Raw genomic sequence first — 14,206 nt, forward strand, 5'->3', positions numbered from 1 at the left:
TTGTTACCGTGTCAAACAGACTATTTAACCTTTTTGGGTCAAGTCCAAACGGCAGTGGGCTCATTAAGCGCGAGCTCACCAGAAGAGATCAGTTTACTCTGATCGGTCACGCGAACACTGAACAGTGTCTTGAGTTCCAGTGAGAAGCGCATGCATTCAACGAAAAACACAGATGTCTCTGTGATGTAAACTACTTTAAAGCCAGATGGAACAGCGCTGACAAACATAAAAAATACTGTGAGCAATGATACAGTCAAAAGGCTTTTCAATCTCATCCATAATTTACCATGGATTTACTGTTGTAACTAACTGCACCTAGTACTATGGCAGACGTGGGATATATTCATATATAATTGTATTAGCCTATATTATTTAATGTAGCCAAGGAGTAATTGAATATTATTACAGAAGGGGAGAGTGGGTAATGTGAGACACCCCTGTTATCTGGTCAACAAAACATATTTGTGGTAATATGACCATTATATTTTCAAGCCCCTACAATTTCCCCTTGGCCATGAAGGAGAGGACCTCATGGTGTTGTTGTCAGCATGTTTTTTTTTTCTTCAAAACATTTTATTTTTGCATGTAAAAGTTAATTTTCTTGCTGTCAACTTTTCTCTGTTGTGTCAAACTGTTGTGTCAAAGCAAATTGATTTAGGTAGCAAAAACTTATATGATACATGTTGATGAACTACCAACATATAAAACCATGTAATGATGCTAGCTGAAGATTAGCCTGAATTGCTAACAGAGATTTTTCTAAAAATGTGGTGGTGGGTTAAAGTGAGACAAATGCTGTGGGGTAAAGTGAGACACGAGGGCACAAGTTAAGTTTAGTCTTAAACATATATTAATGTAATATTTCATTAAATATGTTTTATTTGTAATGTCCTAAAAAATGTAGAAAAGCCATCATGCCAAACTAAGCAGTACACAGGAAGACAACCTGGGGAACATGTTCCTGAGTGATGTGGTGAAGAAGCGGCCTAAACCTAAAAGGCTTGAGAGAGGAACTCCTCATCTTTCCCTGTAACTTCAGGGCTGGGATGTAGAGTAGGCCTAGTTGTAGAGTATGACAGGCTGATGTTCTAATCCAGGTCGGTCTCGTCCTGTGTTCTGAGTCCCAGGCTGTTCTAGCTGGTTCTGATTGTCCTTTGCTCTGACCCCCAGACCCTAGCTGTCTCTAAGGGTCCTGTGTTCTGACCCCCAGACTGTGTTCTGATCTAAATTGTTCTAGCTGTCATTTGAATGTTAATTAAAACATTTAGAATTATATTATATTGTATTTGATTTTATTCAGAGTTACTTTCAAGTGTTTAGAAATTTGTTTTGCTTAATTGACCCACTTAAACTCCATGGACCCTGTACATTGTCATGTATATACTTTCAATTTTAAATGTCTGTGGAGGAGCTATGATGTCATATGTGGTGCCATTTGAAAGCTTAGAGTCTCTACTTTCTGGAGATATGCATCAGTTTGGCATTTGTTTTACAAAAAGTAATGTATTTACACTACATTACTCTGGTACAGTTTCCGCCTGGACTTGGCCTACCCAAATTGAAAAGTTTCCCATAAAAACATACAGTGGTCTAGGTTCAAAATGTTGGTGTTATTTCATATTAAAACACGGCTAAAAGTGATAAACATGTAAGTATATGTTGTCTAAGCTGTTCTTTTTTTGGGGAGTTATTACAGCTTAGACAACATATACTTACATGTTTATGACTTTTAGCAGTGTTTTATGTAACTTCAAAGGGTTTCCTGTAAAATGACACCAAATTTTTGAACCTAGACCACTGTATGTGTGTATGGGAAGCTTTTCAATTTGGGTAGGCCAAATCCAGGCGGAAATCCCAAAAAATGCTCTTGGAGTTTAAGTAGTTAATTCAAATCCAAATTCAATAGAACATGGGGGAGAGGACGCTGGCGTTGTCTGTTCGCCGCTTCTCCACCCACAAATCATGTTAATGTACAATTAGAATTAGATTTTATTTTATTTCCTTATGTTTGTGACTAGTCTAACAGTCAGAGCTACAATTGGGACTGTTGCTGATTGCTGGCAGCCACTGAGAGGACGTTATTTGTCGTTTCGTCGTTTTCCACCGCTTCTCTGATGTTTATGTTTTGAATTGCTGCGGTTGGTTCTGGTTTGGAAGACATTTGATGTTTCTCGCCGCGGCTGCTCACTGGTGGTCTCCCTTGGGCTTAAGCTGCATGGTGGCTGAAGTTTGCACCGGGCTAGCGTCATCCGGGCCATCGTCATTGGCGTCCGGCATGATGTTGGGATGTTCCGCTTTTCGGCTGCGCCGCTGTTCCGTCCTGCATTGCGGCCGTGTGTCCACAGAAGTGCCCGGAAAAATGTTCTGCCTCCTGCATGGTGCTGTGGCGATCCCCATCGTCTGAATCGTCATGAAGACCCATCATCTGGTCTTCAGCTGTCGTGCCTCTGCGATGTCATCGGGACACTGCCGCTGGGGGAAATCTGAAACATGGAGTGGACCACAGTGTGCTGCGGAGCTAACAGAGACTTCCACCATCAGCTCTGTTTCTGTTCACCATCAGCTGTTTCTGTTCACCATCAGCTCTGTTTCTGTTCACCATCAGCTCTGTTTCTGTTCACCATCAGCTGTTTTCTGTTCACCATCAGCTCTGTTTCTGTTCACCATCAGCTGTTTTCTGTTCACCATCAGCTCTGTTTCTGTTCTGTTTTCTGTGTTGGTTGATTTTTTGTAGTAGGCTATTCTATATTTTTACTTGTTATTCATTTTTTGTTGTTATCCCCCCCCCCCCACTTGTTGCACTTTGAGATTCTTCGGAATGAAAAGTGCATTATAAATAAAATCTATTATTATTATTATTATTATTAAATCCCCATGATTCTGTTACTAGTCTGACATTAGTTCTGGTATGTGTGGTTGTCAAGCTAGCTGTCAGGATTCAAACTGTTACAACATGTGTTGTTATGGTAGTTTCAGAGTAGAAAAAGTAAGGGGTTCACTTTAACCCCTTGATTTATCTGGTCTGTCTCAGTTTTACCCCTTAGCAGGGGTAAAGTGAGACACAAGACCACTTTTTTTGTAAACAAACATATTTTCACTGATTTGCGTCCTGAATACATTCTGATCATTTCCATTGCTAGGAAACATCCTGAATTAATGGGAAATGTGTCGATTTTACTGATATATAATTTTAGCTTGCTTAGAGGGGAGCAAATATAAAAACTGTCTCACTTTACCCCACTCTCCCCTATTGTTATTTAGCTATAGAATGTGTGCATTTCTACTAAATGATTTAGGCTAGGTCTACTATTTTTCATACAAATACCATAGAAACCATAGGTCCATTTTACCATGGTAATGAAGAGCTAGGCCTATATGCATGGTTTTAACTGTGGTTATCATGATCTAAATTTATGATACTATGGAAGACCAAGGGTTAATTTAAAGCAGCACTGGGTAACTTTTGCTCTCGGGGTCCCCCTACAGTTGGGAAAAAATAATGTCCTCAACTACTGTAGTAAACTCTGTCATCTTACAACAGGGGATGTCATGGCGAGTGCATTTGTTGACATGACAACCCTGATAGCCCTGAACTAGCGATGCGCGGGTCGTCTCATAACCCGCAGACCCCGTTTGTCTATTTAATGGTCGCGGGTGCGGGGCAGGTTGTAAAAATATATACAGTGGTGCGGGGCGGGCCAAATAATTTCATAAAAGCGGCCCCTCGGGTTGGTGCAGCACTAACAGTTCCCCTGAACACTGCAGGAGGAGTTCACATGCAGGTGTTCGTCTGGCGTTGTGTGTGAAATGTCTTCATCCCAGGTAACGTTACAGTCAGTGGCATATGTTTCAGCATGTCATATGAATATAATTTCATGGGTTTTATTTTTTTCGAATGCCAAATAATCGCGATGCTCACGTTTACAAGCCAGTGTCATTATAGTAGTCTATTGGTTACCGTTTTACAGAATCTATATGATACTTCAGTTCAATGTTTGAATGATAGGTAATAACCATAACCAGCAGGACAGCATCGATCGGGCACGCCTCCTTCAGCTCACGCCAACAAGCAAACGCTGGTCCAATGTTGATCCACGTCCTGCCTTTAATCCGATCCCTTTTTCGTTTCCTCTTAAAGCTTTCCTCCAACAAAACCTTTTCTTTCTTATTTGTCTCTGCTGCTTCGGACATGACTATAAACATTTGTGCTGCTTTAAAAAAAAAAAAGCTCAGTCATTATAATTACATTTTACTATATAAAAATTAGATTTTTACAGATGTCCGTGTTTTTGAACATAAATTTACATCTGCATCCTCCTAACTCAAGCTACTACTGTCAACTCACTGTCATATGTGGATTTCTAAGACAATACATGTAATTTTATTAATACTGCAGCATACACTGCAAACTGTGCTGAAGATATATGCCAAATTCAGGCAACACAAACCTGTTTCATTATTATTATTATTATTATTATTATTTTATTAAGAAATGTATTTTGTTAAGGAAAAATGACTGGAAAAGAGTAAGGAATTCAAAAACATGAAGTGTGTGTCATGTTCTGACAATAAAGAATAGCCACAATTTACAGTCTGGTTTCTACAACTTTTACTTAGAAGCAAAAATCTGAAAAGATTTTATCATGATCATTTTTTGGCCATATCGCCCAGCCCTATGACAGACTCAAACACAGGATTACTCCAGCCCTTGAGGATTCCAAGACATTTTGAAGTGCCAAGCTGTGGAAAAACTGTTTTTGCATTGCCAACCTTGTGATCCTTACATTAAGAAAGCACGGATGAACTTTATTTTAAAGTAAGTCATTGTGTCAGTGAGACGCTGTTTGGTTGTTTGATTCATTTTTTGTGGATTAATTTTTAAACAAGACATCATTCGGCACAGGCTTTTCAGAGACTGAACATAAACGATGATGAAGTGCAGACTAAATTGGATCTAATAGTAATGTTGCAAGACAAAAGTGTGAGAAACAGTGTTTTACCATGTGTCCATATTGCTTTGTCTGATTCAAATTGTTTTATATGTGCTGAATATTTGTCCTTCAGTGCCAAAGTCAAACTGATTTGCTGTTTTTTCCAGTGCTTTGGCATTAAAGGGGTTAATGAGTTGGATTATTGGATTTGGAAGAAAGCATGCAGCACTATGAGTCACCTATAAGAAAATGTGACAAACAATAGTACTTTCATTCATAATTCTTTTTATATAAAACATTGTTATGACAAGCCGTTTTAGCTTAAACTGTTCCCAGCAATACTTGTTGCCATTTTTACTGGTAAGAATTGAAATAGAGAGCTCTATAGAATTCAACAACTGAATTAGAGAATGCATTACTAATAATTGTTAATAGTAAAAACTGAATTAGAGAGCTCTATAATTACAATTGCTACTAGTAAGAAATTAATTTGAGAGCTTTTTAATTGTAATAGTCCAATTTCAGAAATAAAAACCTACAGTTTGCATGGTAATTTTATAAATGTAACTTTTTATAAACAAATGTTTGCATTCAAAATAATGAATAAATAGGCTATTTTCTACCCTGGTATTGAGGCTCTCTCCTACGGCTAGGATTGGATAAGATTTGCATATTTAATGAGCTTCAGCTCCACTGTCATGTGGGAAACATCAACAGGAATGATTCATCCCATAGGGCTGGCAATATGTCTTTATCATACAAACTCAATGATTTATCTCTCATCCACCTGTGATTGATTGGAATGTTATTTTTGTATTACTTGGCCTGCCCGATCGGTGGACATAACTGCAAACCGTACATACACACACACGCACGAGCGAGTCCGTGCGCACACAAGCCTCAATGTTCAAAACTTCCGCAATTGTTTTTTTCCTTCAAATATCAAGTCAAGAGAGGGAACAACGCACACCAATAAAGGAATGTTATTTCACTATTTAATATAGCCTGTCGGCAGACCGGGCGTACGTTTTTGTAGCCTGTCTGGAAAACACATAGCTTTTATTAGGCTATATTACTGTTCCCATTTAGACCCACCTCACAAAGACAATAATAAGTATTTTGGTTGCCTACCTACGTTATATTTAATTTAGCTAACTATTTATTGAATATTGGTGTATTTTATCACATTTCCTCTATTTCATGAAAACTATTAAATGTCTTCCTAACAAGATCAGAGTCAGGAAACTCTTGTAAAATAGACTCATAGACCCTATTTTAATGATCTGAGCGAATGGTCTGAAGTGCATTGTGCAGGTGCACTTAGGATCCACTTTTGCTAGTTTAACATTGGGACAAATAAAACGGTCAGAACATCAGGCTCCTAATGAGTCATGGGTGTATTTAAGGTGTAACGTGCAGTAAACCAATCAGAGTCTCATCTCCTATTCCCTATAAAAGCCAGTTGCGCTTACACAGTGGTGGATTCGTTATTAAAATGAATTTGCAAGTGGAAAAATTGAATGCTTCTCCAGAGAGGAATCCTTTTATTTACACCCCTAATGTTTGTGTGCTGCTGCACGTCCCTTTGTGTGTTATAAGAAGTTTTGCACTAAACTATATGCATATTACTAACGTGCCCATTAAATAAAACAAAACAATTCTACGCTATTGACTTAAGACAACGTTTTTGTTGGTCAATGGTGCAGTTGTTTTTAGTGGCTATGGAAATGTGTTTTTTTATTTGGAACACACTATGGTTTTTAGACCAGCACGCCCACGGCGAATAAATGGGCAAGGGTGCATTTGCTATTTTAACAACGTGGCATTGGATGTGAAAATGATACCTGGAAATAGTTTTCACACTGATGACTTTTGCTCAAGCTTTGATGCTTGTCCACATCAGCGCAGTAAACTTTTCCTAGGTCTGTGGTTCTGAAGAGAACAGTGGCTAGTTTTATAAAATACAGACATATGGTGATTTTGTAAAGGACAGCAGTATGAAGATTTCAACATTTCACATTGGTGTTATGAGCGTCTATGAGCTATTGCTGTAATTGGAGTTCTATTAAAGGGGACTTAAGATGGTTTAATGATTATGATTAAGTATACTTTTAAAACGAGTTTCTATTACAGAATAAATGTATCTTGTTATACATTTTATACTTCTATTGTCTTTGAAATATTGTAAACGTGTCCTGTCAAATTTACTGACAAGCATTTATGGTAAACTAAAATATACTCTAATGTAATTTCTTTTGAAACTTGATGTCACTTTCATTGTATAAAAAAAGAGCAGCTCATACATTCTGCATAACATCTCGTTTTATGTTCTATTGAAGAAAAAAAATAATCCTTGTCCAGAACAACACAATTTAAATGCTTTTGGAGAGCCAGTCTTTCAGTAATTCACCTTCTGGATGCATGTGTGAGAGAGAGAGAGAGTAAAAGAGAGATAGAATATCTGTTTATGATTAATGGGCTGCAGACTTCAAAGTCATCTGAAAGACCCAGGGAGATAAAGACATCAAACCAGGGGACACTACAGAGGTGACATAAGATGAGAGCAAAAACAAAGCCAGTGAACACAGCAGGGAGGCACGTGACAGAGGGTGTGAGCTGTCAGGACATGCCGGGTTAGATAAACACAGAAGGAGTAATTTTGCACACCCAGCAAAACCTTGTACACTACACCTGCTTTTGAAAAGGATCTGGGTATTGTCATAGAGCTAAACAAAATAACAAATAAATATAGACATTTATGCATCCAGAAATGAAATATATCAGGTTAGAGACCAATAAAGATATAAAAGCTGAGCAGCATGAAACTGCAAACCATGTCAGTTGACTAAACAAGCTGTTTGTCTCTATCCAGGAACACTGCTACTCCAGCAGAAAAGAACAAGAAGAATTCACAACATTTAAACAGCAGATCCCTAAATGCGTGAAAGGGACGGATCATGCACATTTACTGTATACGGTTCAAAGATTTGGGGTCAGTAAGATTTAGCAATGATGCATTAAAGTGACAGTAAAGCCATTTATAAGGTTACAAAAAGAAATGCTGTTCATCAAACTTTGATCATCAAAGAATCCTGAAATATTTATCACAGATTCCACAAAAATATTAAGCAGCACAATGGTTTTCAACATTGATAATGATAAGAAATGTTTCTTGAGCACCAAATCAGCATATTAGAATGACTGAAGACAATAGCTATGTTTCCATCCAAAGGTGTAAATATAACTTATGCAAATGGAAATTTAAATCTCGCATAAAACATTCGCGAATAAAGCGCTGTTTGCATCCAGTCAGTCGAGAGAACATACTCGCCATTTCCTGATAAACTACCGCAAAAAAATTATTAAGAAACATAGGAGAAGCCACCATACATAATCCTTTTCATGTATAATTAATGATTTGTGTCTCAGAGAAACTCATGTGACCCAATAAACTTATCTTGCTTTCAGAGGCAGATGCTGCTGTTTGGGAACGCAGTCATGTAAGACAGTTCTAGGACGGAAATATACAGAGCATCTTTGACAACACACTTCTGAATGACTAAAGCCCCTTTCACACTGTGATTCCGGCAAATACGCGGATAATGCGACCCGGCATTTGTTCCCGGGCCGCTAGATTTGGTCCATTCACACTGCCAGCGAAATGCCATAATATGTGCGCTTTCACACACAACCCATAACGGTCCCGGGTCGAGTTGACACGTGACATCCTGATGTGACGCATAATGGCGAGCGATCTCCGCTGCAGCGCGGATAGTAAGGAGCTCTGTGGTCTCGACTTGTGTCCAGTTTGCGCACATTTCTGCTTGTTTAATTTTAGTTTCTTTTGTATACGAACACTCTCTGCGTTTAAAACACCGACTAGCTCTTCTGGCACTGCAGGGTTGTATTATTGAAAAAACAATCTATAGGAGTCGCACGATAACTACATACACGTTGCGGCATTAGTTTCGGCTTTTGTTCACACAACGCTCGTCCCGGGTCGAATACCGCAATATTACTAGGTCCCCGACCCGGGTCGAATTCGGTAATCAATCCCGGGACGTGGTTGCTTTCACACAGAAGGCGACCCGGCAATGTTCCGGGAATATTGCGGGTCCGAAGTGCAGTGTGAAAGGGGCTTAAAACAGCCTTTCCGATTCAGATGCTTTGCAGACAAGGTTTTACCGCTGGATAAACAGCAGACATTTTTTTACATCGCAAAAGTAAAAAAAAAATCCATTTAGTAGTTTATGCACACAGTAAATTTGAAATCCGGAAATCAACACCAATAGAGTTAATTTCAACACTTTAAAAGTGTATATATGGGAACCACCCGCAAAGTGTTAATTCAACACTTTTAAAAGTGTTGCCTCTCACAACACCCAACTCGGTGTTACAATAAACTCTAATAGAGTAAAATATTAACACCAATGCAGATAACAACAACACTGTTACAGAGTTAAGTGCAGCTTTGTAGAAAACACTGGCAGAGTTAAAATTCTACACTGTTCTGGTGTTGACCTAACACTTCAGAAAAATGGAAATCAGTCTATATATATATATATATATATATATATATATATATATATATATATATATATATATATATATATATATATATATATATATATACACATACATGCATACACACACACACACACACGCTGTTCATTGTAAAGTAAAAAATAAAGAATGCAAAAAGTTGTTTTAAACTAGTTCTTTATTTACAAGCAAGTCCATTTACATCACAGAAGGTTAACTTTTAAAATAAATGATGAAGGCATAATATATGCATTTCTTTCATAAGCTATTAAAGCTGCTTATAAGTGTGTAATACTTCAAGTCCTGCATGTCAGTGAATATATGTCCTGTGTCAGTGAAGTTGGTTCAGTACCTTCAACTTTGCAACAGAACAGCAGTACTTGAGTCAACACAACATTCAGCAGATGAAAAAACAGTCACAGGATATCTGTGGATCAGTTGTGTCCAGTTGCTAACAGTGCAGTTCAGTTGTGGTTTCATATGCAGAACAGGAAAAGCTGTGTAGATCCAACTCTCTGGAATCCTGGTTCCCTAAACAACACAATACCAGACCAATTACAATTAATTCTAGTTGTATTTTATAAATACAGTAAGTTTATGGTGCAAAAAGTTCAATCATCTTGGACTTTGGTGACTCAACCAATAAACTATTTTGGTTAGAATTGACTGATTTCCAAGTACATTAAAGGCTTACTTCACCCAAGTTACTTCTGTTATTAAATTACTCACTCTCATGTTGTTCTTAACCCGTAAGACTTTTTTTCATCTTTTTTTCCATATTTTTAATAATATCTAAGAAATTTCTGTCCTTTCATTTACAGCCTATTCAGCCTCCACTTCCAAAGCCTAGAAAGGTACAAAGGAAATCATAAGTGATCTATGTGACTCCATGGGTTTAACCTCATTTTTATGAAACAAGTGCTTTATTTGCTCAAAAAAATCTCAACCCCATTTATAATATATATATATATATAAATATATTTTGCAAACACGGCATTTGCATAGTTTAATGAAAATGTATGTTAAAACACTGGAGTTGCATGGAGTACTTTAATGATGTACCTTTATATATTTCTGTGGCTTGAAAGTGGTAGTTGCATGGACTGTCTATGATTCAAAATGCGCCGAGGCTTAATGAAGCGGTGTTTTGAAATCTGCCATGCCGTTACTTAGTTTTTATTTACGCACAAAAACTATTCTCGTCACCTCAGAAAATGATTGTAGAGCCACTGTAGTGAGATGGGCTTTGTAACGACATCTTTAGTGCCTTTATGGGTCTTGAGAGAGGAAATGATATAGGTGTCAATGAAGGCCTTTCTGAGCCATCGGATTTCAACACTAATATCTTCATCTGTGTCTGAAGATGAACGGAGGTCTTAAGGGTGTCCAACGACATAAGGGTGAGTAAATGATGACAGAATTTTCATTTTTGGGTGAACTAACCCTTAAGAAATCTCACTTACTAGTCATCTGCTGGAATGATTTTTGTTCCCTTCTTCCTGACTTTGTGATGTTGGGGGCAGGTGATTTCCCAATCTGTTGAGTCTAAAATCAAACAGAAAATATATACCTGTCAAATCATGAAAACAATTAGTTTGACTCAATTCTATTAGCCAAATACCAACAAATGTGATGTTTGTGGCCATGATTCTCTCATGTTATATGTTAAATCGTACCATCTCCAGACAGGTTCTAGTCTGTACAGCCTTCAAACACCAAGCCAGGTACCCTTTACTTGCTGCATCATAGAAATTCTCCTAAAAACACAAACAGCAAAAACAATACATTTAAACATGAAGGCATATCCAAACGTTAACCAAAAGTTAGTGATAATTAGCCTACATTTTGCATAAATATTTAGTCTGAAAGAATGACTTACCCATTCTAAAAGTATTGGTCCTCCAATAATAGTGACACTTTCAAGGGTATTGGTCTGCAGTTTGTGGAGTTGTTCTTCTGTTTTTCAGTCATATGGTAGGTGTGCTGGCAACGAGCAAAATATAGTTTGAGGATGAAGAAATACTTTAAACAGTCTTAAAGTATACACGTTTCATTAGTTTTAAACACAGACTTTAGTGCATCTATCCATTATAAAAGTGCATCTATCCATCATAAAAGTGCATCTATCATCATAAAAGTGCATCTATCATCATAAAAGTGCATCCTATCCATCATAAAAGTGCATCTATCATCATAAGTGCATCTATCCATCATAAAAGTGCATCTATCCATCATAAAAGTGCATCTATCATCATAAAAGTGCATCCTATCCATCATAAAAGTGCATCCTATCCATCATAAAAGTGCATCTATCCATCATAAAAGTGCATCCTATCCATCATAAAAGTGCATCCTATCCATCATAAAAGTGCATCTATCATCATAAAAGTGCATCTATCCATCATAAAAGTGCATCTATCATCATAAAAGTGCATCTATCCATCATAAAAGTGCATCTATCATCATAAGTGCAGGTATCCATTATAAAAGTGCATCTATCATCATAAAAGTGCATCTATCATCATAAGTGCAGGTATTCATTATAAAAGTGCATCTATCCATTATAAAAGTGCATCCTATCCATCATAAAAGTGCATCCTATCCATCATAAAAGTGCATCTATCATCATAAAAGTGCATCCTATCCATCATAAAAGTGCATCCTATCCATCATAAAAGTGCATCCTATCCATCATAAAAGTGCATCTATCATCATAAAAGTGCATCTATCCATCATAAAAGTGCATCTATCATCATAAAAGTGCATCTATCCATCATAAAAGTGCATCTATCATCATAAGTGCAGGTATCCATTATAAAAGTGCATCTATCATCATAAAAGTGCATCTATCATCATAAGTGCAGGTATTCATTATAAAAGTGCATCTATCCATTATAAAAGTGCATCCTATCCATCATAAAAGTGCATCCTATCCATCATAAAAGTGCATCTATCATCATAAAAGTGCATCTATCCATCATAAAAGTGCATCCTATCCATCATAAAAGTGCATCCATCATCATAAAAGTGCATCTATCATCATAAGTGCAGGTATCCATTATAAAAGTGCATCTATCATCATAAAAGTGCATCCTATCATCATAAGTGCAGGTATCCATTATAAAAGTGCATTTATCATCATAAAAGTGTATCACCATAGACATTGATCTTTTTCTTTCTCACACTGTTGATCTCTAGTGTACAAGATCCAGCATCCATGGAGGGATGCATGCACGTTTTGCCTTAGTTGTCCTTTATTGTAAATAAATATTATTGATCAATATCTGTGCTTAAAGATATTTACCAATAATCTGCCAAGAAAAGCACTACAGTTTTCTATACCTTAAACATACCTTTTTGCTGCAGAACAGAAAGCATGGTCATCTGTCAGCCTTGGTTTCAGTCCAGGGGGGTGGTCAAAAATCAATGTTGATGCAGCTGATGAACATGATGCTTCTTAAGACAGAGACAGGTCAAAAGCAAATTAGGTCAACATTTTTAGAAGTTCATAAAACAATCCTGCCTAAAACTTTGTCACTTGATTTCGCAAAAAAATAGCTTTCCTTTGTTAGTAATATGAGTCTTTGAATCTGGAATTCTACCCAATAAAAATCATACACAAAGATTAAGTAGTGCAATAAGATTACACTTCGGTGAATGAACTATAACGGGGAAGAGAAAGAATGTTAGAAACCCCCGTTTGATGCTGCTTCACCAGTGAGGCCAGTGATTTTTCCAAGACATAAATACATAATTATACAGCAATTATACAGATTATTATATGTGTAGAACACTTACTTTAGGTGTTTTCTCTGTTAAAAGCACACTCCGTGTCTCAACTGCGTCACAAGCCTAGTCTGTAAGAAAGGTTTAGGCGCGTTTTAAAAGCGTTAGATATCGTTAAACGACGTCATTAAAAAAACACGTTGCAAATTAGGCTAAACACTTACTTTCGTCGTTTCCCTCATAACGTGCAAGCGGCGTGCACCCGCCTCCTCGTCGTCAGTTCCATGTCACCACTCACGAGTCAAAGAAAATGCCGCATGTGAGAAAGGTTGTTTCGTTTAAGCGTGCAGAGCATTTAAATATCGCGTTAAATAAACATTTTATAAAATACATATTGTAAATGAGCTAAAACACTTACTTATGGCGTTTCCCTGTGAAAAAGCACCCGCCTGGTCTGCTCCGTCCGAATCACGTCAACGAAAATGCCTCTATGAGAGCTGTTTAACCTTGCACAGCACATAACTAGTTATAAAACAATATAATGCTATAAAATGGATACGTAAATGAGATGGAACCAAAGGATGAAACACGCAATATCAGCGTTTCCCCTCATTGATGTTACGCATCGCGAGGCAAAGAAAATGGCGTCTGTGAGAAAAAGTTCGAGGCTTGAGCTTGTTCCGCTGCCGAAATGTCCCGGATGTGACTATACTCTCTGTCAGTGTTATTGATATTTAACTCTGAATATGTTCACCTGCCAGAGAGTGCGGTTTACACTAGCAGTGTTAATTCAACACCAGAAAATTAACTCTTTACTCTAAGAGTCCTTAACACCAAGATTTTGACACTGGAGATTTTGCTGTGCATGTTTTTGTAATGGATAGAAAATGTATCCAACTCAAACAAGCACAAACATTTTTGTTTTTGTTTGTTTTGTTTGTTGTTGTTGGGGGCTTGTCGCGTTCCGGCTACACTGTAAAAAAATATTGTTGGTTTTTGTTGGTTTA

General features: G+C 37.4%; 1 protein-coding gene and 1 long non-coding RNA gene across 3 annotated transcripts in view; both read right to left on the bottom strand.

Annotated features, from left to right (window-relative positions):
• prkceb (protein kinase C, epsilon b) overlaps positions 1 to 14,206 on the bottom strand; it is a 164,618-nt gene that overhangs the window by 85,323 nt on the left and 65,089 nt on the right. The window lies entirely within an intron of this gene.
• On the bottom strand, positions 9,611 to 14,060 carry LOC137044994 (uncharacterized). Of its 2 annotated transcripts, XR_010898666.1 has the most exons (8): positions 13,618 to 14,060; positions 13,424 to 13,492; positions 13,272 to 13,330; positions 12,827 to 12,929; positions 11,353 to 11,456; positions 11,150 to 11,230; positions 10,937 to 11,018; positions 9,611 to 10,004 (listed from the first exon to the last, which is right to left on the bottom strand). It is a non-coding gene; the product is annotated as an uncharacterized lncRNA (long non-coding RNA). The 2 variants fall into 2 exon arrangements; XR_010898665.1 differs by having other exon boundaries at positions 13,424 to 13,710.

The sequence above is a fragment of the Pseudorasbora parva genome, chromosome 17 (assembly GCF_024679245.1).
Source record: "Pseudorasbora parva isolate DD20220531a chromosome 17, ASM2467924v1, whole genome shotgun sequence".
Taxonomy (NCBI): Eukaryota; Metazoa; Chordata; class Actinopteri; order Cypriniformes; family Gobionidae; genus Pseudorasbora; species Pseudorasbora parva.